We start from the raw sequence: 24,738 nt of genomic DNA, 5'->3' as shown, positions 1-24,738 counted from the left end.
CACGTGCAGTCTGTTTCATTTAATGAATGCATGCAATTTTTATCATTGCATGAACACGTGCAGTTTCTTTCAATGAATGAATGGCAAAAGCTAGATTCATTGGAATAGGACTTACAGTGTACCTCATCGAATGAATGTTTGCAGTTAGATTCATTAATTGCGTTTAGTTTGTGGATTTGAATGAATGAAAGAACCTCTACTCTAATCTAATCAAATCTAATGTAATCTAATCAAATGTAATGTAATCTTATGAAATCTAATCTAATCTAATGTAATGTAATGTAAACTAATCTAATGTCATCTAATGTAATGTAATCTAACGTAATCTAATCTAATGTAATCTAATCTAATCTAATGTAATCTAATGTACTGTAATCTAATGTAATCTAATGTAATGTAGTGTAGTGTAATGTAATGTAATCTAATCTAATTTAATGTAATCTAATGGAATGTAACCTAATGTAATCGAATCTAATGTAATCTACTGTAATGTAATGTAATCTAATCTAATGTAATCTAATGTAGTGTAATCTAATCTAATCTGATGTAATCTAATGTAATATAATATAATCTAATGTAATATAATGTAATGTAATGTAATCTAATCTAAACTAATGTAATCGAATCTAATGTAATCTAATCTAATGAAATCTAATCTAATCTAATCTAATCTAATGCAATGTAATCTAATGTTTTCTAATGTAATCTAATCTAATGTACTCTAATCTAATCTAATGTAATCGAATGTAATGTAATCTAATCTAATGTAAATTAATGTAAAGGAATCTAATGCAATCTAATCTAATCTAATCTAATGTACTCAACTCTAATGTAATGCAAACTAATATAATCTGATCTAATCTGATGTAATCTAATATAATGTAATCTAATGTAATGTAATCTAATGTAATCGAATGTAATGCAATCTAAAGGAAAGTAATCTAATCTAATGTAATGGAATCTCATGAAATCTAATCTAATCTAATCTAATCTAATCTAATGGAATGTAATCTAATCTAATGTAATGTAATCTAATGTAATCTAATCTAATGTATTTAACTCTAATGTAATGCAAACTAATATAATCTGATCTAACCTGATGTAATCTAATGTAATGTATTCTAATATAATGTAATCTAATGTAATGTAATCGAATGTAATGTAATCTAATGTAATGTAATCTAATCTATACTAATGTAATCTAATGAAATCTAATCTAATCTAATGCAATGCAATGTAATCTAATGTTATCTAATGTAATCGAATCTAATGTAATGTAATCTAATCTAATCTAATCTAATGTAAAGTAATCTAATCTAATGTACTCTAATCGAATCTAATGTAATCTAATATAATCTGATCTAATCTGAGGTAATCTAATGTAATGTAATCTAGCATAATGTAATCTAATGTAATGTAATCTAGCATAATGTAATCTAATGTAATGTATTGTAATGTAATCTAATCTAATCTAATGTAATGCATTGTAATCTAATGTAATGCAATGTAATCTAATGTAATGTAATCTAATCTAATCTAATGTAAAGTAATCTAATCTAATGTACTCTAATCGAATCTAATGTAATCTAATATAATCTGATCTAACCTGATGTAATCTAATGTAATGTATTCTAATATAATGTAATCTAATGTAATGTAATCGAATGTAATGTAATCTAATGTAATGTAATCTAATCTATACTAATGTAATCTAATGAAATCTAATCTAATCTAATGCAATGCAATGTAATCTAATGTTATCTAATGTAATCGAATCTAATGTAATGTAATCTAATCTAATCTAATCTAATGTAAAGTAATCTAATCTAATGTACTCTAATCGAATCTAATGTAATCTAATATAATCTGATCTAATCTGAGGTAATCTAATGTAATGTAATCTAGCATAATGTAATCTAATGTAATGTAATCTAATGTAATGTATTGTAATGTAATCTAATCTAATCTAATGTAATGCAATGTAATCTAATGTAATGCAATGCAATTTAATGTAATGTAATCTAATCTAATCTAATGTAAAGTAATCTAATCTAATGTACTCTAATCGAATCTAATGTAATCTAATATAATCTGATCTAACCTGATGTAATCTAATGTAATGTATTCTAATATAATGTAATCTAATGTAATGTAATCGAATGTAATGTAATCTAATGTAATGTAATCTAATCTATACTAATGTAATCTAATGAAATCTAATCTAATCTAATGCAATGCAATGTAATCTAATGTTATCTAATGTAATCGAATCTAATGTAATGTAATCTAATCTACTCTAATCTAATGTAAAGTAATCTAATCTAATGTACTCTAATCGAATCTAATGTAATCTAATATAATCTGATCTAATCTGAGGTAATCTAATGTAATGTAATCTAGCATAATGTAATCTAATGTAATGTATTGTAATGTAATCTAATCTAATCTAATGTAATGCAATGTAATCTAATGTAATGCAATGTAATCTAATGTAATGTAATCTAATCTAATCTAATGTAAAGTAATCTAATCTAATGTACTCTAATCGAATCTAATGTAATCTAATATAATCTGATCTAATCTGAGGTAATCTAATGTAATCTAATCTAATCTAATGTAATGCAATGTAATCTAATGTAATGTAATGTAATCTAATGTAATGTAATCTAATCTAATCTAATGTAAAGTAATCTAATCTAATGTACTCTAATCGAATCTAATGTAATCTAATATAATCTGATCTAATCTGAGGTAATCTAATGTAATGTAATCTAGCATAATGTAATCTAATGTAATGTAATCTAGCATAATGTAATCTAATGTAATGTAATGTAATGTAATCTAATCTAATCTAATGTAATGCAATGTAATCTAATGTAATGTAATGTAATCTAAGGAAATCTAATCTAATTAATGTAATCTAATGTACTCTAACCTAATCTAACGTAATGTAATTTAATCTAATCTAATCTAATTTACTCTAACCTAATCTAATGTAATCTAATCTAATATAATGTACTCTAATCTAATCTAATGTAATCTAATGTAATGTAATCTAATCTAATGTAATCTAATCTAATGTAATGTAGTCTAATGTTATCTAATGTAATCGAATCTAATGTAATGTATGTAATGTAATCTAATGTAATGTAATGTAATCTAATCTAATGTAATCTAATCTAATCCAATGTACTCTAATCTAACCTAATGTAATCTAATCTAATCTAATGTAATCTAATCTAATCTATTCTAATCTAAACTAATCTAATCTAATCTAATCTAATGTAATCGAATCTAATGTAATCTAATCTAACGTAATCTAATGTAATGTAATCTAATCTAATGTAATCTAATCTAATCTAATCTAATCTAATGTAATCTAATCTAATCTAATGTAATCTAATCTAATCTAATCTAATCTAATGTACTCTAATCCAATCTTATGTAATCTAATCGAATCTAATGTAATCTAATCTTATCCAAATCATTTTATTGAATGAATGGGTGAAGTTTGATTCACGAAGTACATGACAAGTTTGTTCGATGGAATCCATTAATACTGTTTGATGGCAATTTGACTCAATGATTCAATGAAGCATTTGGTTTCATTGAATGAAAGTGCTAAGGTCGAGAAAGTGAATAAAAAAGAAAAGCTGTACTCATTGAATTAACACGTGCACTCTGTTTCATTTAATGAATGCATGCAGTTTTTATCATTGCATGAACACGTGCAGTTTCTTTCATTGAATGAAAAGCAAAAGCTAGATTCATTGGAATAGGACTTACAGTGTACCTCATCGAATGAATGTTTGCAGTTAGATTCATTAATTGCGTTTAGTTTGTGGATTTGAATGCATGAAAGAAACTCTACTGTAATCTAATCTAATCTAATGCAATCGAATCTAATCTAATCTAATCTAATCTAATCTAATCTAATGAAATGTAATCTAATGTAATCTAATCTAATGTAATGTAATCTAATGTACTGTAATCTAATGTAATCTAATGTAATGTAGTGTAGTGTAATCTAATCTAATCTAATCTAATCTAATGTAATCTAATCAAATGTAATGTAATGTAATCTAATCGAATGTAATCTAATGTATTGTAATACAATCTAATCTAATGTAATCTACTGTAATGTAATGTAATGTAATCTAATGTAATCTATTGTAATATAATGTAATTTAATGTAATCTAATGTAAACTAATGTAATCGAATCTAATGTAATCTAATCTAATCTAATCTAATGAAATCTAATCTAATCTAATGCAATGTAATCTAATGTTATCTAATGTAATCTAAGCTAACGTACTCTAATCTAATCAAATGTAATCGAATGTAATGTAATCTAATCTAATGTAATCTAATGTAAAGTAATCTAATGCAATCTAATCTAATCTAATCTAATGTACTCAAATCTAATGTAATGCAAACTAATATAATCTGATCTAATCTGATGTAATCTAATGTAATGTAATCTAATATAATGTAATCTAATGTAATGTAATCTCATGTAATCGAATGTAATGTAATCTAATGGAAAGTAATCTAATCTAATGGAATGTAATCTAATGTAATGTAATGTAATGTAATCTAATCTAATCTAATCTAATGTATTTAACTCTAATGTAATGCAAACTAATATAATCTGATCTAATCTGATGTAATCTAATGTAATGAATCTAATGTAATGTAATCTAATATAGTGTAATCTAATGGAATGTAATCTTATCTAATCTAATGTAATCTAATGGAATGTAATCTAATCTAATGTAATGTAATCTAATGTAATGTAATCGAATGTAATCGAATCTAATGTAATCTAATGTAATGTAATCTAATCTTAACTAATGTTATCGAATCTAATCTATTCTAATGTAATGTAATCTATTGTAATGTAATGCAATCTAATGTAATCTAATATAATGCATTGTAATCTAATCTAATCTAATGTAATCTATTGTTATCTAATGTAATGTAATGTAATGTAATCTAATCTAATGTAAGCTAATGTAATGTAATCTAATCTAATGTAATGGAATGTAATGTAATCTAATGTAATGTAATCTAATGTTATCTAATCTAATGCACTGTAATGTAATGTAATCTAATATACTCTAATCTAATCTAATGTAATCTAATGTAAAGTAATGTAATGTAATGTAATCTAATGTTATGTAAAGTAATGTACTCTACTCTAATCTAATGTAATCTAATGTAATGTATTCTAATCTAATCTAATGTAATCTAATGTAATCTAATCTCATCTAATCTAATCTAATGTACTCTAATCTAATGTAACGTAATCTAATCTAATGTAATGTAATCTAATGTAATGTAATCTAATGTAACATAATCTAATGCACTGTAATGTAATGTAATCTAATGTACTCTAATCTAATCTAATGTAATCTAATGTAAAGTAATGTAATGTAATGTTATGTTATGTAATGTAATCTAATCTAATCTAATCTAATGTAATCCAGTCTAATCTAATCTAATATAATATAATGTAATCTAATTTAATCTAATGTAATGTAATGTAATGTAATGTAATGTAATGTAATGTAATGGAATGTAATGTAATGTAACCTAATGTTATCTAATGTAATCGAATCTAATGTAATCTAAAGTAATGTAATCTAATGTTATTTAATGTAATCTAATATAATCTAATCTAATGTAATGCAATCTAATCTAATTTACTCTAATCTAATGTAATGTAATCCAATGTAATGTAATGTAATTACATTATGTAATTACATTATGTATATTATGTAATCTAACGTAATATAATCTAATGCATGTAATGGAATCTAATCTAATGTACTCTAATCTAATCTAATGTATATCTAAAGTAATTGTAATCTCATGTAATCTAATGTAAAGTAATGTAATGTAATGTAATGTAATCTAATCTAATCTAACGTTATCTAATCTAATATAATATAATCTAATATAATGTAATCTTATTTAATCTAATCTAATCTAATGTAATCAAATGTAATGTAATCTAATGTAATGTAGTGTAGTGTAATGTAATGTAATCTAATCTAATCTGTTGTAATCTAATCTAATGTAATCCATTCTAATGTAATCTAATCTACATTGAATCCATCATTAGAATTTGATTCAATGATTCAACGAAAGTTGTTTGTTTCATTGAATGAAAGCGTTAAGCTCATCATTGACTGATGAGAGAAGCTCTGCTCATTGAATTAACACGTGCAGTTTGGTTCATGGAGTGAATGTGTGCAGTTTGATTGAGACAATGTGTCATAGCTTGTGACTTTGAATGAATGAGTAGCTGACTTCATTGAATTGACAAATGCAGTTTGCTTCATGAACTAAATGTGTGCAATTTGTTTGGTTGAATCAATGCGTTAAGAGTACCTTCATTGAATTATCATGTGCAGTCTGTTTCGTTGAATGAATGAGTGTAGTAGGATTGACTCAATAAGTGAGTTAGGTTTGTTCGAATGAAACAAGGAATAAGGTTTGATTCATTGAATCAATGATTCTAGTTTGATTCAATGATTCAATCAATGCAGTTTGTTTCAAGAAATGAAAACGGTGAGCTTGACACATTGAATGAATGAGAGAAGCTCTATTCATTGAATTAAGACGGGCAGTTTGGTTTATCTAGTAAACGTGTGCAGTTTGACAGAGACAATGCGTGAAACTTGTGCCATTGAATGAATGAGAGTAGCTCTACTCATTGAATTGACAAATGCAGCCTCTTTCATTGAATATGCAATGAATATGCAGTTTGGTTCACTAAATAAGGGAGGTAGGTTTGTTCCATTGAAACAAGGTTTGATTCATTGAATTCATTGTTTGATTCAATGATTCAATGAATGCAGTTTGTTTCTTTGAATGAAAGCGTTAAGCTTGCCGCATTGAATGAATGAGAGAAGCTCGACTCATTGATTTAAGACGTGCAGTCTGTATCATGAGTGCAGCATGCTCCATTGAATGAATGCGCTTTGCGCGTGGCATTGAATGAATGGCTGGAGCACGACTCTTTTAATTAAGACACACAAAGCATTTCATTGAATGAATGGGTGCAGTTTGATTCACGACGTAAATGAGTTAAGTTTGTTCGATGGAATCCATTAATACTGTTTGATTCATTGAGTCAATGATGGCAGTTTGACTCAATGATTCAATGAAGCATTTGGTTTCATTGAATGAAAGTGCTAAGCTCGAGGAAGTGAATAAAAAAGAAAAGCTGTACTCATTGAATTAACACGTGCAGTCTGTTTCATTAAATGAATGCATGCAATTTTTATCATTGCATGAACACGTGCAGTTTCTTTCAATGAATGAATGGCAAAAGCTAGATTCATTGGAATAGGACTTACAGTGTACCTCATCGAATGAATGTTTGCAGTTAGATTCATTAATTGCGTTTAGTTTGTGGATTTGAATGAATGAAAGAACCTCTACTCTAATCTAATCAAATCTAATGTAATCTAATCAAATGTAATGTAATCTTATGAAATCTAATCTAATCTAATGTAATGTAATGTAAACTAATCTAATGTCATCTAATGTAATGTAATCTAACGTAATCTAATCTAATGTAATCTAATCTAATCTAATGTAATCTAATGTACTGTAATCTAATGTAATCTAATGTAATGTAGTGTAGTGTAATGTAATGTAATCTAATCTAATTTAATGTAATCTAATGGAATGTAACCTAATGTAATCGAATCTAATGTAATCTACTGTAATGTAATGTAATCTAATCTAATGTAATCTAATGTAGTGTAATCTAATCTAATCTAATGTAATCTAATGTAATATAATATAATCTAATGTAATATAATATAATGTAATGTAATCTAATCTAAACTAATGTAATCGAATCTAATGTAATCTAATCTAATGAAATCTAATCTAATCTAATCTAATCTAATGCAATGTAATCTAATGTTTTCTACTTTAATCTAATCGAATGTACTCTAATCTAATCTAATGTAATCGAATGTAATGTAATCTAATCTAATGTAATCTAATGTAAAGGAATCTAATGCAATCTAATCTAATCTAATCTAATGTACTCAACTCTAATGTAATGCAAACTAATATAATCTGATCTAATCTGATGTAATCTAATATAATGTAATCTAATGTAATGTAATCTAATGTAATCGAATGTAATGCAATCTAAAGGAAAGTAATCTAATCTAATGTAATGGAATCTCATGAAATCTAATCTAATCTAATCTAATCTAATGGAATGTAATCTAATCTAATGTAATGTAATCTAATATAATCTAATCTAATGTATTTAACTCTAATGTAATGCAAACTAATATAATCTGATGTAACCTGATGTAATCTAATGTAATGTATTCTAATATAATGTAATCAAATGTAATGTAATCGAATGTAATGTAATCTAATGTAATGTAATCTAATCTATACTAATGTAATCTAATGAAATCTAATCTAATCTAATGCAATGCAATGTAATCTAATGTTATCTAATGTAATCGAATCTAATGTAATGTAATCTAATCTAATCTAATCTAATGTAAAGTAATCTAATCTAATGTACTCTAATCGAATCTAATGTAATCTAATATAATCTGATCTAATCTGAGGTAATCTAATGTAATGTAATCTAGCATAATGTAATCTAATGTAATGTAATCTAGCATAATGTAATCTAATGTAATGTATTGTAATGTAATCTAATCTAATCTAATGTAATGCAATGTAATCTAATGTAATGCAATGTAATCTAATGTAATGTAATCTAATCTAATCTAATGTAAAGTAATCTAATCTAATGTACTCTAATCGAATCTAATGTAATCTAATATAATCTGATCTAACCTGATGTAATCTAATGTAATGTATTCTAATATAATGTAATCTAATGTAATGTAATCGAATGTAATGTAATCTAATGTAATGTAATCTAATCTATACTAATGTAATCTAATGAAATCTAATCTAATCTAATGCAATGCAATGTAATCTAATGTTATCTAATGTAATCGAATCTAATGTAATGTAATGTAATCTAATCTAATCTAATGTAAAGTAATCTAATCTAATGTACTCTAATCGAATCTAATGTAATCTAATATAATCTGATCTAATCTGAGGTAATCTAATGTAATGTAATCTAGCATAATGTAATCTAATGTAATGTAATCTAGCATAATGTAATCTAATGTAATGTATTGTAATGTAATGTAATCTAATCTAATGTAATGCAATGTAATCTAATGTAATGCAATGTAATCTAACGTAATGTAATCTAATCTAATCTAATGTAAAGTAATCTAATCTAATGTACTCTAATCGAATCTAATGTAATCTAATATAATCTGATCTAATCTGAGGTAATCTAATGTAATGTAATCTAGCATAATGTAATCTAATGTAATGTAATCTAATCTAATCTAATGTAAAGTAATCTAATCTAATGTACTCTAATCGAATCTAATGTAATCTAATATAATCTGATCTAATCTGAGGTAATCTAATGTAATGTAATCTAGCATAATGTAATCTAATGTAATGTAATCTAGCATAATGTAATCTAATATAATGTAATGTAATGTAATCTAATCTAATCTAATGTAATGCAATGTAATCTAATGTAATGTAATGTAATCTAAGGAAATCTAATCTAATTAATGTAATCTAATGTACTCTAACCTAATCTAACGTAATGTAATTTAATCTAATCTAATCTAATTTACTCTAACCTAATCTAATGTAATCTAATCTAATATAATGTACTCTAATCTAATCTAATGTAATCTAATGTAATGTAAAATAATCTAATGTAATCTAATCTAATGTAATGTAGTCTAATGTTATCTAATGTAATCGAATCTAATGTAATGTATGTAATGTAATCTAATGTAATGTAATGTAATCTAATCTAATGTAATCTAATCTAATCCAATGTACTCTAATCTAACCTAATGTAATCTAATCTAATGTAATCTAATCTAATCTAAACTAATCTAATCTAATCTAATCTAATGTAATCGAATCTAATGTAATCTAATCGAACGTAATCTAATGTAATGTAATCTAATCTAATGTAATCTAATCTAATCTAATCTAATCTAATTTAATCTAATCTAATCTAATCTAATGTAGTCTAATCTAATCTAATCTAATCTAATGTACTCTAATCCAATCTAATGTAATCTTATCGAATCTAATGTAATCTAATCTTATCCAAAGCATTTTATTGAATGAATGGGTGAAGTTTGATTCATGAAGTAAATGACAAATTTGTTCGATGGAATCCATTAATACTGTTTGATGGCAATTTGACTCAATGATTCAATGAAGCATTTGGTTTCATTGAATGAAAGTGCTAAACTCGAGAAAGTGAATAAAAAAGAAAAGCTGTACTCATTGAATTAACACGTGCACTCTGTTTCATTTAATGAATGCATGCAGTTTTTATCATTGCATGAACACGTGCAGTTTCTTTCATTGAATGAATAGCAAAAGCTAGATTCATTGGAATAGGACTTACAGTGTACCTCATCGAATGAATGTTTGCAGTTAGATTCATTAATTGCGTTTAGTTTGTGGATTTGAATGCATGAAAGAAACTCTACTGTAATCTAATCTAATCTAATGCAATCGAATCTAATGTAATCTAATCTAATCTAATGTAATCTAATGAAATGTAATCTAATGTAATCTAATCTAATGTAATGTAATCTAATGTACTGTAATCTAATGTAATCTAATGTAATGTAGTGTAGTGTAATGTAATCTAATCTAATGTAATCTAATCAAATGTAATGTAATGTAATCTAATCTAATGTAATCTAATGTATTGTAATACAATCTAATCTAATGTAATCTACTGTAATGTAATGTAATGTAATGTAATGTAATCTAATGTAATCTAATGTAATATAATGTAATGTAATGTAATCTAATGTAAACTAATGTAATCGAATCTAATGTAATCTAATCTAATCTAATCTAATGAAATCTAATCTAATGCAATGTAATCTAATGTTATCTAATGTAATCTAAGCTAATGTACTCTAATCTAATCAAATGTAATCGAATGTAATGTAATCTAATCTAATGTAATCTAATGTAAAGTAATCTAATGCAATCTAATCTAATCTAATCTAATGTACTCAAATCTAATGTAATGCAAACTAATATAATCTGATCTAATCTGATGTAATCTAATGTAATGTAATCTAATATAATGTAATCTAATGTAATGTAATCTAATGTAATCGAATGTAATGTAATCTAATGTAAAGTAATCTAATCTAATGTAATGCAATGTAATCTAATGTAATGTAATGTAATCTAATGTAATGTAATCTAATCTAATCTAATGTAAAGTAATCTAATCTAATGTACTCTAATCGAATCTAATGTAATCTAATATAATCTGATCTAATCTGAGGTAATCTAATGTAATCTAATCTAATCTAATGTAATGCAATGTAATCTAATGTAATGTAATGTAATCTAATGTAATGTAATCTAATCTAATCTAATGTAAAGTAATCTAATCTAATGTACTCTAATCGAATCTAATGTAATCTAACATAATCTGATCTAATCTGAGGTAATCTAATGTAATGTAATCTCGCATAATGTAATCTAATGTAATGTAATCTAGCATAATGTAATCTAATGTAATGTAATGTAATGTAATCTAATCTAATCTAATGAAATGCAAAGTAATCTAATGTAATGTAATGTAATCTAAGGAAATCTAATCTAATTAATGTAATCTAATGTACTCTAACCTAATCTAACGTAATGTAATTTAATCTAATCTAATCTAATTTACTCTAACCTAATCTAATGTAATCTAATCTAATATAATGTACTCTAATCTAATCTAATGTAATCTAATCTAATGTAATGTAGTCTAATGTTATCTAATGTAATCGAATCTAATGTAATGTATGTAATGTAATCTAATGTAATGTAATGTAATCTAATCTAATGTAATCTAATCTAATCCAATGTACTCTAATCTAACCTAATGTAATCTAATCTAATCTAATGTAAAATAATCTAATCTATTCTAATCTAAACTAATCTAATCTAATCTAATCTAATGTAATCTAATCTAATCTAATGTAATCTAATCTAATCTAATCTAATCTAATGTACCCTAATCCAATCTAATGTAATCAAATCGAATCTAATGTAATCTAATCTTATCCAAAGCTTTTTATTGAATGAATGGGTGAAGTTTGATTCACGACGTAAATGAGTTAAGTTTGTTCGATGGAATCCATTAATAATGTTTGATTCATTGAGTCAATGATGGCAGTTTGACTCAATGATTCAATGAAGCATTTGGTTTCATTGAATGAAAGTGCTAAGCTCGAGAAAGTGAATAAAAAAGAAAAGCTGTACTCATTGAATTAACACGTGCAGTCTGTTTCATTTAATGAATGCATGCAATTTTTATCATTGCATGAACACGTGCAGTTTCTTTCAATGAATGAATGGCAAAAGCTAGATTCATTGGAATAGGACTTACAGTGTACCTCATCGAATGAATGTTTGCAGTTAGATTCATTAATTGCGTTTAGTTTGTGGATTTGAATGAATGAAAGAACCTCTACTCTAATCTAATCAAATCTAATGTAATCTAATCAAATGTAATGTAATCTTATGAAATCTAATCTAATCTAATGTAATGTAATGTAAACTAATCTAATGTCATCTAATGTAATGTAATCTAACGTAATCTAATCTAATGTAATCTAATCTAATCTAATGTAATCTAATGTACTGTAATCTAATGTAATCTAATGTAATGTAGTGTAGTGTAATGTAATGTAATCTAATCTAATTTAATGTAATCTAATGGAATGTAACCTAATGTAATCGAATCTAATGTAATCTACTGTAATGTAATGTAATCTAATCTAATGTAATCTAATGTAGTGTAATCTAATCTAATCTAATGTAATCTAATGTAATATAATGTAATCTAATGTAATATAATGTAATGTAATGTAATCTAATCTAAACTAATGTAATCGAATCTAATGTAATCTAATCTAATGAAATCTAATCTAATCTAATCTAATCTAATGCAATGTAATCTAATGTTTTCTAATGTAATCTAATCTAATGTACTCTAATCTAATCTAATGTAATCGAATGTAATGTAATCTAATCTAATGTAATCTAATGTAAAGGAATCTAATGCAATCTAATCTAATCTAATCTAATGTACTCAACTCTAATGTAATGCAAACTAATATAATCTGATCTAATCTGATGTAATCTAATATAATGTAATCTAATGTAATGTAATCTAATGTAATCGAATGTAATGCAATCTAAAGGAAAGTAATCTAATCTAATGTAATGGAATCTCATGAAATCTAATCTAATCTAATCTAATCTAATCTAATCTAATGGAATGTAATCTAATCTAATGTAATTTAATCTAATGTAATCTAATCTAATGTATTTAACTCTAATGTAATGCAAACTAATATAATCTGATCTAACCTGATGTAATCTAATGTAATGTATTCTAATATAATGTAATCTAATGTAATGTAATCGAATGTAATGTAATCTAATGTAATGTAATCTAATCTATACTAATGTAATCTAATGAAATCTAATCTAATCTAATGCAATGCAATGTAATCTAATGTTATCTAATGTAATCGAATCTAATGTAATGTAATCTAATCTAATGTAATGTAATCTAATCTAATCTAATCTAATCTAATGGAATGTAATCTAATCTAATGTAATGTAATCTAATATAATCTAATCTAATGTATTTAACTCTAATGTAATGCAAACTAATATAATCTGATGTAACCTGATGTAATCTAATGTAATGTATTCTAATATAATGTAATCAAATGTAATGTAATCGAATGTAATGTAATCTAATGTAATGTAATCTAATCTATACTAATGTAATCTAATGAAATCTAATCTAATCTAATGCAATGCAATGTAATCTAATGTTATCTAATGTAATCGAATCTAATGTAATGTAATCTAATCTAATCTAATCTAATGTAAAGTAATCTAATCTAATGTACTCTAATCGAATCTAATGTAATCTAATATAATCTGATCTAATCTGAGGTAATCTAATGTAATGTAATCTAGCATAATGTAATCTAATGTAATGTAATCTAGCATAATGTAATCTAATGTAATGTATTGTAATGTAATCTAATCTAATCTAATGTAATGCAATGTAATCTAATGTAATGCAATGTAATCTAATGTAATGTAATCTAATCTAATCTAATGTAAAGTAATCTAATCTAATGTACTCTAATCGAATCTAATGTAATCTAATATAATCTGATCTAACCTGATGTAATCTAATGTAATGTATTCTAATATAATGTAATCTAATGTAATGTAATCGAATGTAATGTAATCTAATGTAATGTAATCTAATCTATACTAATGTAATCTAATGAAATCTAATCTAATCTAATGCAATGCAATGTAATCTAATGTTATCTAATGTAATCGAATCTAATGTAATGTAATGTAATCTAATCTAATCTAATGTAAAGTAATCTAATCTAATGTACTCTAATCGAATCTAATGTAATCTAATATAATCTGATCTAATCTGAGGTAATCTAATGTAATGTAATCTAGCATAATGTAATCTAATGTAATGTAATCTAGCATAATGTAATCTAATGTAATGTATTGTAATGTAATCTAATCTAATCTAATGTAATGCAATGTAATCTAATGTAATGCAATGTAATCTAATGTAATGTAATCTAATCTAATCTAATGTAAAGTAATCTAATCTAATGTACTCTAATCGAATCTAATGTAATCTAATATAATCTGATCTAATCTGAGGTAATCTAATGTAATCTAATCTAATCTAATGTAATGCAATGTAATCTAATGTAATGTAATGTAATCTAATGTAATGTAATCTAATCTAATCTAATGTAAAGTAATCTAATCTAATGTACTCTAATCGAATCTAATGTAATCTAATATAATCTGATCTAATCTGAGGTAATCTAATGTAATGTAATCTAGCATAATGTAATCTAATGTAATGTAATCTAGCATAATGTAATCTAATGTAATGTAATGTAATGTAATCTAATCTAATGTAATGTAATGCAATGTAATCTAATGTAATGTAATGTAATCTAAGGAAATCTAATCTAATTAATGTAATCTAATGTACTCTAACCTAATCTAACGTAATGTAATTTAATCTAATCTAATCTAATTTACTCTAACCTAATCTAATGTAATCTAATCTAATATAATGTACTCTAATCTAATCTAATGTAATCTAATGTAATGTAAAATAATCTAATGTAATCTAATCTAATGTAATGTAGTCTAATGTTATCTAATGTAATCGAATCTAATGTAATGTATGTAATGTAATCTAATGTAATGTAATGTAATCTAATCTAATGTAATCTAATCTAATCCAATGTACTCTAATCTAACCTAATGTAATCTAATCTAATCTAATGTAATCTAATCTAATCTAAACTAATCTAATCTAATCTAATCTAATGTAATCGAATCTAATGTAATCTAATCTAACGTAATCTAATGTAATGTAATCTAATCTAATGTAATCTAATCTAATCTAATTTAATCTAATCTAATCTAATCTAATGTAATGTAATCTAATCTAATCTAATCTAATGTACTCTAATCCAATCGAATGTAATCTTACCGAATCTAATGTAATCTAATCTTATCCAAAGCATTTTATTGAATGAATGGGTGAAGTTTGATTCACGAAGTAAATGACAAGTTTGTTCGATGGAATCCATTAATACTGTTTGATGGCAATTTGACTCAATGATTCAATGAAGCATTTGGTTTCATTGAATGAAAGTGCTAAACTCGAGAAAGTGAATAAAAAAGAAAAGCTGTACTCATTGAATTAACACGTGCACTCTGTTTCATTTAATGAATGCATGCAGTTTTTATCATTGCATGAACACGTGCAGTTTCTTTCATTGAATGAATAGCAAAAGCTAGATTCATTGGAATAGGACTTACAGTGTACCTCATCGAATGAATGTTTGCAGTTAGATTCATTAATTGCGTTTAGTTTGTGGATTTGAATGCATGAAAGAAACTCTACTGTAATCTAATCTAATCTAATGCAATCGAATCTAATGTAATCTAATCTAATCTAATGTAATCTAATGAAATGTAATCTAATGTAATCTAATCTAATGTAATGTAATCTAATGTACTGTAATCTAATGTAATCTAATGTAATGTAGTGTAGTGTAATGTAATCTAATCTAATCTAATCTAATGTAATCTAATCAAATGTAATGTAATGTAATCTAATCTAATGTAATCTAATGTATTGTAATACAATCTAATCTAATGTAATCTACTGTAATGTAATGTAATGTAATGTAATGTAATCTAATGTAATATAATGTAATGTAATGTAATCTAATGTAAACTAATGTAATCGAATCTAATCTAATCTAATCTAATCTAATCTAATGAAATCTAATCTAATGCAATGTAATCTAATGTTATCTAATGTAATCTAAGATAGTGTACTCTAATCTAATCAAACGTAATCGAATGTAATGTAATCTAATCTAATGTAATCTAATGTAAAGTAATCTAATGCAATCTAATCTAATCTAATCTAATGTACTCAAATCTAATGTAATGCAAACTAATATAATCTGATCTAATCTGATGTAATCTAATGTAATGTAATCTAATATAATGTAATCTAATGTAATGTAATCTAATGTAATCGAATGTAATGTAATCTAATGGAAAGTAATCTAATCTAATGTAATGCAATGTAATCTAATGTAATGTAATGTAATCTAATGTAATGTAATCTAATCTAATCTAATCTAATGTAAAGTAATCTAATCTAATGTACTCTAATCGAATCTAATGTAATCTAATATAATCTGATCTAATCTGAGGTAATCTAATGTAATCTAATCTAATGTAATGCAATGTAATCTAATATAATGTAATGTAATCTAATGTAATGTAATCTAATCTAATCTAATGTAAAGTAATCTAATCTAATGTACTCTAATCGAATCTAATGTAATCTAATATAATCTGATCTAATCTGAGGTAATCTAATGTAATGTAATCTAATGTAATGTAATCTAGCATAATGTAATCTAATGTAATGTAATGTAATGTAATCTAATCTAATCTAATGAAATGCAAAGTAATCTAATGTAATGTAATGTAATCTAAGGAAATCTAATCTAATTAATGTAATCTAATGTACTCTAACCTAATCTAACGTAATGTAATTTAATCTAATCTAATCTAATTTACTCTAACCTAATCTAATGTAATCTAATCTAATATAATGTACTCTAATCTAATCTAATGTAATGTAATCTAATCTAATGTAATCTAATCTAATGTAATGTAGTCTAATGTTATCTAATGTAATCGAATCTAATGTAATGTATGTAATGTAATCTAATGTAATGTAATGTAATCTAATCTAATGTAATCTAATCTAATCCAATGTACTCTAATCTAACCTAATGTAATCGAATCTAATCTAATGTAATCTAATCTAATCTATTCTAATCTAAACTAATCTAATCTAATCTAATCTAATGTAATCGAATCTAATGTAATCTAATCTAACGTAATCTAATGTAATGTAATCTAATCTAATGTAATCTAATCTAATCTAATCTAATCAAATTTAATCTAATCTAATCTAATCTAATGTAATCTAATCTAATCTAATGTAATCTAATCTAATCTAATCTAATCTAATCTAATGTACTCTAATCCAATCTAATGTAATCTAATCGAATCTAATGTAATCTAATCTTATCCAAAGCATTTTATTGAATGAATGGGTGAAGTTTGATTCACGAAGTAAATGACAAGTTTGTTCGATGGAATCCATTAATACTGTTTGATGGCAATTTGACTCAATGATTCAATGAAGCATTTGGTTTCATTGAATGAAAGTGCTAAACTCGAGAAAGTGAATAAAAAAGAAAAGCTGTACTCATTGAATTAACACGTGCACTCTGTTTCATTTAATGAATGCATGCAGTTTTTATCATTGCATGAACACGTACAGTTTCTTTCATTGAATGAATAGCAAAAGCTAGATTCATTGGAATAGGACTTACAGTGTACCTCATCGAATGAATGTTTGCAGTTAGATACATTAATTGCGTTTAGTTTGTGGATTTGAATGCATGAAAGAAACTCTACTGTAATCTAATCTAATCTAATGCAATCGAATCTAATGTAATCTAATCTAATCTAATGTAATCTAATGAAATGTAATCTAATGTAATCTAATCTAATGTAATGTAATCTAATGTACTGTAATCTAATGTAATGTAGTGTAGTGTAATGTAATGTAATCTAATCTAATCTAATGTAATCTAATCAAATGTAATGTAATGTAATCTAATCTAATGTAATCTAATGTATTGTAATACAATCTAATCTAATGTAATCTACTGTAATGTAATGTAATGTAATCTAATGTAATCTAATGTAATATAATGTAATGTAATGTAATCTAATGTAAACTAATGTAATCGAATCTAATGTAATCTAATCTAATCTAATCTAATGAAATCTAATCTAATGCAATGTAATCTAATGTTATCTAATGTAATCTAAGCTAATGTACTCTAATCTAATCAAATGTAATCGAATGTAATGTAATCTAATCTAATGTAATCTAATGTAAAGTAATCTAATGCAATCTAATCTAATCTAATCTAATGTACTCAAATCTAATGTAATGCAAACTAATATAATCTGATCTAATCTGATGTAATCTAATGTAATGTAATCTAATATAATGTAATCTAATGTAATGTAATCTAATGTAATCGAATGTAATGTAATCTAATGGAAAGTAATCTAATCTAATGTAATGCAATGTAATCTAATGTAATGTAATGTAATCTAATGTAATGTAATCTAATCTAATCTAATGTAAAGTAATCTAATCTAATGTACTCTAATCGAATCTAATGTAATCTAATATAATCTGATCTAATCTGAGGTAATCTAATGTAATGTAATGTAATGTAATGTAATCTAATGTAATGTAATGTAATCTAATCTAATGTAAAGTAATCTAATCTAATGTACTCTAATTGAATCTAATGTAATCTAATATAATCTGATCTAATCTGAGGTAATCTAATGTAATGTAATCTAGCATAATGTAATCTAATGTAATGTAATCTAGCATAATGTAATCTAATGTAATGTAATCTAATCTAATCTAATGAAATGCAATGTAATCTAATGTAATGTAATGTAATCTAAGGAAATCTAATCTAATTAATGTAATCTAATGTACTCTAACCTAATCTAACGTAATGTAATTTAATCTAATCTAATCTAATTTACTCTAACCTAATCTAATGTAATCTAATCTAATATAATGTACTCTAATCTAATGTAATGTAATCTAATCTAATGTAATCTAATCTAATGTAATGTAGTCTAATGTTATCTAATGTAATCGAATCTAATGTAATGTATGTAATGTAATCTAATGTAATGTAATGTAATCTAATCTAATGTAATCTATTCTAATCCAATGTACTCTAATCTAACCTAATGTAATCTAATCTAATCTAATGTAATCTAATCTAATCTATTCTAATCTAAACTAATCTAATCTAATGTAATCGAATCTAATGTAATCTAATCTAACGTAATCTAATGTAATGTAATCTAATCTAATGTAATCTAATCTAATCTAATCTAATCTAATTTAATCTAATCTAATCTAATCTAATGTAATGTAATCTAATCTAATCTAATCTAATGTACTCTAATCCAATCTAATGTAATCTAATCGAATCTAATGTAATCTAATCTTATCCAAAGCATTTTATTGAATGAATGGGTGAAGTTTGATTCACGAAGTAAATGACAAGTTTGTTCGATGGAATCCATTAATACTGTTTGATGGCAATTTGACTCAATGATTCAATGAAGCATTTGGTTTCATTGAATGAAAGTGCTAAACTCGAGAAAGTGAATAAAAAAGAAAAGCTGTACTCATTGAATTAACACGTGCACTCTGTTTCATTTAATGAATGCATGCAGTTTTTATCATTGCATGAACACGTGCAGTTTCTTTCATTGAATGAATAGCAAAAGCTAGATTCATTGGAATAGGACTTACAGTGTACCTCATCGAATGAATGTTTGCAGTTAGATTCATTAATTGCGTTTAGTTTGTGGATTTGAATGCATGAAAGAAACTCTACTGTAATCTAATCTAATCTAATGCAATCGAATCTAATGTAATCTAATCTAATCTAATGTAATCTAATGAAATGTAATCTAATGTAATCTAATCTAATTTAATGTAATCTAATCAAATGTAATGTAATCTTATGAAATCTAATCTAATCTAATGTAATGTAATGTAAACTAATCTAATGTCATCTAATGTAATGTAATCTAACGTAATCTAATCTAATGTAATCTAATCTAATCTAATGTAATCTAATGTACTGTAATCTAATGTAATCTAATGTAATGTAGTGTAGTGTAATGTAATGTAATCTAATCTAATTTAATGTAATCTAATGGAATGTAACCTAATGTAATCGAATCTAATGTAATCTACTGTAATGTAATGTAATCTAATCTAATGTAATCTAATGTAGTGTAATCTAATCTAATCTAATGTAATCTAATGTAATATAATATAATCTAATGTAATATAATGTAATGTAATGTAATCTAATCTAAACTAATGTAATCGAATCTAATGTAATCTAATCTAATGAAATCTAATCTAATCTAATCTAATCTAATGCAATGTAATCTAATGTTTTCTAATGTAATCTAATCTAATGTACTCTAATCTAATCTAATGTAATCGAATGTAATGTAATCTAATCTAATGTAATCTAATGTAAAGGAATCTAATGCAATCTTATCTAATCTAATCTAATGTACTCAACTCTAATGTAATGCAAACTAATATAATCTGATGTAATCTAATATAATGTAATCTAATGTAATGTAATCTAATGTAATCGAATGTAATGCAATCTAAAGGAAAGTAATCTAATCTAATGTAATGGAATCTCATGAAATCTAATCTAATCTAATCTAATCTAATGGAATGTAATCTAATCTAATGTAATGTAATCTAATGTAATCTAATCTAATGTATTTAACTCTAATGTAATGCAAACTAATATAATCTGATCTAACCTGATGTAATCTAATGTAATGTATTCTAATATAATGTAATCTAATGTAATGTAATCGAATGTAATGTAATCTAATGTAATGTAATCTAATATATACTAATGTAATCTAATGAAATCTAATCTAATCTAATGCAATGCAATGTAATCTAATGTTATCTAATGTAATCGAATCTAATGTAATGTAATCTAATCTAAACTAATCTAATGTAAAGTAATCTAATCTAATGTACTCTAATCGAATCTAATGTAATCTAATATAATCTGATCTAATCTGAGGTAATCTAATGTAATGTAATCTAGCATAATGTAATCTAATGTAATGTAATCTAGCATAATGTAATCTAATGTAATGTATTGTAATGTAATCTAATCTAATCTAATGTAATGCAATGTAATCTAATGTAATGCAATGTAATCTAATGTAATGTAATCTAATCTAATCTAATGTAAAGTAATCTAATCTAATGTACTCTAATCGAATCTAATGTAATCTAATATAATCTGATCTAACCTGATGTAATCTAATGTAATGTATTCTAATATAATGTAATCTAATGTAATGTAATCGAATGTAATGTAATCTAATGTAATGTAATCTAATCTATACTAATGTAATCTAATGAAATCTAATCTAATCTAATGCAATGCAATGTAATCTAATGTTATCTAATGTAATCGAATCTAATGTAATGTAATCTAATCTAATCTAATCTAATGTAAAGTAATCTAATCTAATGTACTCTAATCGAATCTAATGTAATCTAATATAATCTGATCTAATCAGAGGTAATCTAATGTAATGTAATCTAGCATAATGTAATCTAATGTAATGTATTGTAATGTAATCTAATCTAATCTAATGTAATGCAATGTAATCTAATGTAATGCAATGTAATCTAATGTAATGTAATCTAATCTAATCTAATGTAAAGTAATCTAATCTAATGTACTCTAATCGAATCTAATGTAATCTAATATAATCTGATCTAATCTGAGGTAATCTAATGTAATCTAATCTAATCTAATGTAATGCAATGTAATCTAATGTAATGTAATGTAATCTAATGTAATGTAATGTAATCTAATCTAATGTAAAGTAATCTAATCTAATGTACTCTAATCGAATCTAATGTAATCTAATATAATCTGATCTAATCTGAGGTAATCGAATGTAATGTAATCTAGCATAATGTAATCTAATGTAATGTAATCTAGCATAATGTAATCTAATGTAATGTAATGTAATGTAATCTAATCTAATCTAATGTAATGCAACGTAATCTAATGTAATGTAATGTAATCTAAGGAAATCTAATCTAATTAATGTAATCTAATGTACTCTAACCTAATCTAACGTAATGTAATTTAATCTAATCTAATCTAATTTACTCTAACCTAATCTAATGTAATCTAATCTAATATAATGTACTCTAATCTAATCTAATGTAATCTAATGTAATGTAAAATAATCTAATGTAATCTAATCTAATGTAATGTAGTCTAATGTTATCTAATGTAATCGAATCTAATGTAATGTATGTAATGTAATCTAATGTAATGTAATGTAATCTAATCTAATGTAATCTAATCTAATCCAATGTACTCTAATCTAACCTAATGTAATCTAATCTAATCTAATGTAATCTAATCTAATCTAAACTAATCTAATCTAATCTAATCGAATCTAATGTAATCTAATCTAACGTAATCTAATGTAATGTAATCTAATCTAATGTAATCTAATCTAATCTAATCTAATCTAAGTTAATCTAATCTAATCTAATCTAATGTAATCTAATCTAATCTAATCTAATCTAATGTACTCTAATCCAATCTAATGTAATCTTATCGAATCTAATGTAATCTAATCTTATCCAAAGCATTTTATTGAATGAATGGGTGAAGTTTGATTCACGAAGTAAATGACAAGTTTGTTCGATGGAATCCATTAATACTGTTTGATGGCAATTTGACTCAATGATTCAATGAAGCATTTGGTTTCATTGAATGAAAGTGCTAAACTCGAGAAAGTGAATAAAAAAGAAAAGCTGTACTCATTGAATTAACACGTGCACTCTGTTTCATTTAATGAATGCATGCAGTTTTTATCATTGCATGAACACGTGCAGTTTCTTTCATTGAATGAATAGCAAAAGCTAGATTCATTGGAATAGGACTTACAGTGTACCTCATCGAATGAATGTTTGCAGTTAGATTCATTAATTGCGTTTAGTTTGTGGATTTGAATGCATGAAAGAAACTCTACTGTAATCTAATCTAATCTAATGCAATCGAATCTAATGTAATCTAATCTAATCTAATCTAATCTAATGAAATGTAATCTAATGTAATCTAATCTAATGTAATGTAATCTAATGTACTGTAATCTAATGTAATCTAATGTAATGTAGTGTAGTGTAATGTAATCTAATCTAATCTAATCTAATGTAATCTAATCAAATGTAATGTAATGTAATCTAATCTAATGTAATCTAATGTATTGTAATACAATCTAATCTAATGTAATCTACTGTAATGTAATGTAATGTAATCTAATGTAATCTAATGAAATATAATGTAATGTAATGTAATCTAATGTAAACTAATGTAATCGAATCTAATGTAATCTAATCTAATCTAATCTAATGAAATCGAATCTAATGCAATGTAATCTAATGTTATCTAATGTAATCTAAGCTAATGTACTCTAATCTAATCAAATGTAATCGAATGTAATGTAATCTAATCTAATGTAATCTAATGTAAAGTAATCTAATGCAATCTAATCTAATCTAATCTAATGTACTCAAATCTAATGTAATGCAAACTAATATAATCTGATCTAATCTGATGTAATCTAATGTAATGTAATCTAATATAATGTAATCTAATGTAATGTAATCTAATGTAATCGAATGTAATGTAATCTAATGGAAAGTAATCTAATCTAATGTAATGCAATGTAATCTAATGTAATGTAATGTAATCTAATGTAATGTAATCTAATCTAATCTAATGTAAAGTAATCTAATCTAATGTAATCTAATCGAATCTAATGTAATCTAATATAATCTGATCTAATCTGAGGTAATCTAATGTAATCTAATCTAATCTAATGTAATGCAATGTAATCTAATGTAATGTAATGTAATCTAATGTAATGTAATCTAATCTAATCTAATGTAAAGTAATCTAATCTAATGTACTCTAATCGAATCTAATGTAATCTAATATAATCTGATCTAATCTGAGGTAATCTAATGTAATGTAATCTAGCATAATGTAATCTAATGTAATGTAATCTAGCATAATGTAATCTAATGTAATGTAATGTAATGTAATCTAATCTAATCTAATGAAATGCAAAGTAATCTAATGTAATGTAATGTAATCTAAGGAAATCTAATCTAATTAATGTAATCTAATGTACTCTAACCTAATCTAACGTAATGTAATTTAATCTAATCTAATCTAATTTACTCTAACCTAATC

This window comes from Chiloscyllium punctatum, chromosome 31, assembly GCF_047496795.1.
Source record: "Chiloscyllium punctatum isolate Juve2018m chromosome 31, sChiPun1.3, whole genome shotgun sequence".
Taxonomy (NCBI): Eukaryota; Metazoa; Chordata; class Chondrichthyes; order Orectolobiformes; family Hemiscylliidae; genus Chiloscyllium; species Chiloscyllium punctatum.
The sequence above is the reverse complement of the archived record's forward strand: the minus strand, read 5'-3'. Positions refer to the sequence as shown.